Source organism: Oncorhynchus nerka, linkage group LG21, assembly GCF_034236695.1.
Source record: "Oncorhynchus nerka isolate Pitt River linkage group LG21, Oner_Uvic_2.0, whole genome shotgun sequence".
Lineage (NCBI taxonomy): Eukaryota > Metazoa > Chordata > Actinopteri > Salmoniformes > Salmonidae > Oncorhynchus > Oncorhynchus nerka.
In genome coordinates, this window is record NC_088416.1 from 15,678,870 (window position 1) to 15,684,020 (window position 5,151).

The following is a 5,151-nucleotide window of genomic DNA, read 5'->3' on the forward strand; positions in this document are numbered from 1 at the left end:
GTTTTGTCTTCTATTGAGTCTTGCAGTTTTCTCTTGATTTTTTCGATGTACTTCACTCTAAAAAACCATTTAAATCTCAATATATACAGGAGCTCATTTTTCAGCAGCTGCTCAATTTAGAACTCCGGAACACCAACTACATCACACCTACCCAGACCCACTAGAACACATCTCCATTAACTACATCACACCTGCCCAGACCCACTAGATCACACCCCTATCTCCATTAACTACATCCCACCTTCCCAGACCCACTAGAACACATCTCCATCAACTACATCACACCTGCCCAGACCCACTAGAACACATTCCCATCTCCATTAAATACACCACACCTGCCCAGACCCACTAGAACACACCTCCATCTCCATTAACTACATCACACCTTCCCAGACCTCCTTGATATAATATTCTTATTTAATGGAGAGAGAAAAAAAACGTTTCCCTAAACTGCTTTATAATATTATAATTCAATGAAGAATAAAAATAGTTTTCCCTCCTCAACTGCGTTTCCTCCCTCCAGACAGCAGATGGCGATATGCGTCTTTCAGGTGACGTTTCTAGTGTGACGTATAATCTAGTGGACGGAACGCTTCTTCAACAACTGCAGCCACCTCGGTAGCTCGCTGGACAACAAAGTCGGAACATTCAAGTTATTTAGGCAATTTCGTGGTTTATTTGCCACTATGAGTTAAATATACTTATGTGGAAACAACTAGATACCCCATTTAATGTAATATTTACGTTGTAAGTCAACTAGCTGGCTGGTTAAGTTAGCACTAGTTTCGTCGCTAATGCTAAGTAGCTAACATCCCCGACCATGAGTTCACTAAGCTACTCTCCTCCTGCTATAGAAGAGGGGGTCTGCTGGACGGAGAAAGAAACTCTCGTGAAAGAGGAGGAGGAAGAGGAGTCTGTTACAATACAAAAACAAGTAGAGGGTGAGGCTGTTGCCGTGAAAGAAGAGAAAGACGTTTCAATGAAAGAAGAGGAAGACTCCTTCAGAGTGAAAGAGGAGGATGTTACTGTGAAAGAAGAGGAAGAAGATGCAGTTTTTGGAGTGGAGGATGAAGAGGGGGAGATTACTGTCACATTAGAGGAGGACGAAGAAGAGAAGACTGGAGAACTGATTAACACCAGTAAATACAGTGAGTACTAACTTATAAAACAGGGACATCGTTCTGATTAACACCAGTAAATACAGTGAGTACTAACTTATAAAACAGGGACATCGTTCTGATTAACACCAGTAAATACAGTGAGTACTATCTTATTAAACAGGGACACAAACTCTGCAGTTGTTGAACTAATGTGTGATTTTTAAAAGGGTGTTCTACACTTAAAATATGTTTTTGTACTGTATGAATTGTTCATGACGTCCTCCAGTGATTTTTAACTTTTCCTGTTGAAAAGTGATATATAAATACAGCAAAGTATAAACACACTAAAGGGAAACAAATAAATATTTTGAGAAAAGGTGTTTTTTTAGACAACTGCAAACTAGAAGGATAGTAGTAAGGCCTTCAAGGAGTTGGCTTGATGGGGAGTCATGATGTCATGTCAAGTTGGTTGTTGATCATTGCTAGAATGCCATTTTCAAGTCTTGCTATAGACCTTCAAGACGATTTAAGTCCAAACTGTAACTAGGCCACTCAGGAACATTCAATGTCATCTTGGTAAGTTCCTCCAGTGTGTATTTGGCCTTGTGGTTTAGGTTATTTTCCTATTAGTACAGTTTTTTGTATTCAGATCTCTGAATTGCACTCTCTGAATTGTAACATTTAGTGTTTCCTTATATTACACTGGGAAAACAGTTTTCATAGGCACAGAAATCCTAAAATAATTTCAGAGTATGCGAAATCCAATGGTTCTCAACGAGAGTCACCTTAACTTTATTGAAAACACCCAAATGGATACTGTCATTAACGTGGTTCTTCAATAATTACACATAATACTTAATACTGTAGTTGTTTAGTTACAGTCACATGTTCAACTAGCATCAGAAGGTCCAGGAAATCATTTTCTGAATGGCAGTCAAATGACAAACATCACGACATGCAACAACAACCAAAGTGCTTCTTCATTCATTACTCTGGTAAAGACAGTTATGTCGTGCTCCACATTGTATCCAACATCCCTAACAAATTTATGTTTATAATGTGTTATTGTCTGCTTGATTTACAGGAGGGTCTTGTTAGTCTGTTTGGAAACAGAGATACTTAGCTCATAATGTGTAGAGAACTGTTCCTTGATGGATAGGCTATTGTACAACACACAGCGCTATTTTCCTTTATTCAGGACATTTATAATGACAACACATTACAGAGTAGCCTAGTGGGATTATTCACAAAATTATCTGGTGATCAGGTTATGAAATGTCATGACAAATACAGTTTAGATTCCATGTTTCACCTGAAATATTAAATGATTTGTAGTCCTAGGTCGATGTTATTGTTAGGTGAAGTTATGGGTCCTACAGTAGGTCTATGTTATTGTAAGGTGAAGTTATGGGTCCTACAGTAGGTCTATCTTATTGTTTGGTGAAGTTATGGGTCCTACAGTAGGTCTATGTTCGGTGACATTATGGGTACTACAGTAGGTCAATGTTGTTGTTAGGTGAAGTTATGGGTCCTATAGTAGGTCTATGTTATTGTTTGGTGAAGTTATGGGTCCTACAGTGGGTCTATGATAGGTGACATTATGGGTACTACAGTAGGTCTATGTTGTTGTTAGGTGAAGTTATGGGTCCTATAGTAGGTCTATGTTATTGTTAGGTGAAGTTATGGGCCAATTTGTTAAACACTTACTGTACGAACCCTCATTGTCAGGCTGATGGCAAAGCTAGCCAAAGAGCATTTTACTGGTTGAAGTGTTTTGCAAGTGTAAAGCAGTTGATTTGCGACAAGCAGGAAATTCAAACGAGCCTTACAATTATATTCCAATAGTAATGTGAAATGCACTCATAAGCAACCTGTAAATGGAGGCTATTTTTGCTGTCAGCCTATGAGAACTCCCCTGAGTTTTCCCACACGGTGTTGAATTAGTGAATAGACACAGAGCATAATGTGAGTTTCCTAGAGTACTCCTGATATTGCGCTGATAGTGCGCTGTAATATTCAGAATACATTGTGGAAAACGAATCTTTGTTCGCCATTTTTGCTGCAGGCAGATGTACTACATCCATAACTAGTGGTTTCCTCATTAGCAGGGAGGAGTTTCTACAACCAAATTGTGTGTGCATCGCCCTTGTGCGCCAATTTTAGCAAACACAGAAGGGGCCTATATTGGAGACCAAAAGTTGTCTGGCGCAATGCTTAGGATTTCAACAACTTGAATAACTTATTTCTAGCCTTGCAATCATCGATGTTCCGACTTATGTGAAAACAAGACAAAATGACTTGTTGCTAACTTGACTGTCTTAATTGTCAAATTTAACAGACGTCAATTGTTGTACAACTTCATGGGTACACTCTGGAAATCACCTTTTACCTCAAATAAACAGTGGATTTCTGCTGTTGTGGGCCTTTAACCATCTGTCTGACTTTGTCGTTCACACAGGAGAGAGATTGGACAATCGTGGATCCTCTGGGGAGCCTCAACAACATCATGACGCTGACGAGGCAAAGACAAGTCTCTCCGGATCAGAACTCCCCAAGAAACACCAGCGGAGACGCACAAGGAAGAAATCTATCTGCTGCTCTGACTGTGGGAAAAGATTGAACTCTTCATCGGACCTTAAAATACATCAAAGAATTCACACAGGAGAGAAACCTTACGGCTGTGAACAATGTGGGAAGAGTTTTACTCAGCGATGCAACCTGATAGTACACCAGCGGGGACATACAGGAGAGAAACCTTTTAGCTGTGCTCAATGTGGGAAGAGTTTTACTACATCTAGTTATCTAACTATACACCAGAGAATACACACAGGAGAGAAACCTTATAGCTGTGCTCAATGTGGGAAGAGTTTTACTCAGCAAAGCAGCCTAATAGTACACCAGCGGACACACACAGGAGAGAAACCTTGTGGCTGTGATCAATGTGGGAAGAGATACTCTGTTAAAAGATCTCTGATTAAACATCAGAAAATACATGGAGTTGTTTCATGATATCAATAAAATAATGTCAAAATGTAGAATGTTTTTAAAATGAATGTCAGAATGTAAACGTTTGCCCCCCTGTTCAGGTGATATTAGCCTCAGGGGAAAAATCCAGGCTCTGAATTGAAAGAGTTACTATTTATGAGATTTAACTAAAAGTGACAAACAAAAATAGAGCTGTGGTACACTTACCACGTTGGTGACCCACTTGAATCAAAATACAACACTTCAAAATGTTTAGGTTTTCAATATATCCCAAACTGTTTCGACATATTGGTGATTTGGACACGTTAAAACTGTGTTTTGACATTGCGCTATTCCCATTCAGCAAAATGTAATTGAACAGATGTCTTCTCAGGTCGTTCTTTTTTTCAATGACTTGAAAACGACTTAATTTCAACGTACTTGCAGCCTATACACATCGGCAATTGGTCTATAATCAATTTAATTAACAATCCTACATCACTCCAGTATTTCTTGACAACATTGAAGTGCTAATTGTCTTTATTACACTACTGAAGAAGCATGACACAAATCACCTCATATCACCTTCAAACATTCAGCCTGACAAAAGATACATGTTTTATTATTCCATGCCTCACCATTAAGTGATTAATTGACAATACATATTAACAAAAGGGTGTATATTTGGTTTTGATATTTCATATTTACAATTCATGTAACATTTAGTAATAATTATTTATGCAACCAACTGACAATTTTTGGGTACAATTATATTGACATTGTTGCCCAGCTTTTAGAATATCAGGGTTAATTCTCAGATGTGCCAACCCAAATGTACTAGAGGATGACATTGGGAACTGGGCCCCGATCCAACAACATGCCTATCTAGTGAACTCTGAAAAGAGAGAGAAGCTCTGCAGTGAGGTGGAAAGTAACTAAGGATATTGCAGGAGTTGTCCGTGGTAAGGACAACTTGGTTGCTGATTGTCTCAAAGGTGGGCAGTTAGAAAGATTTGTGTTTTGCGTTCAGCCAATGTGTTACCATGGATCACAATTTATTTTGACTGCCCGTTTTTCCATATTAGAG

At 38.8% G+C, this 5,151-nt stretch overlaps 1 long non-coding RNA gene across 1 annotated transcript; it reads left to right on the forward strand.

The window, feature by feature from the left end:
- Nucleotides 1-593: 593 nt before the first annotated feature.
- On the forward strand, nt 594-4,138 carry LOC115115742 (uncharacterized). The gene is made up of 2 exons (XR_003861436.2): nt 594-1,148; nt 3,559-4,138. It is a non-coding gene; the product is annotated as an uncharacterized LOC115115742 (long non-coding RNA).
- Nucleotides 4,139-5,151: the final 1,013 nt, after the last annotated feature.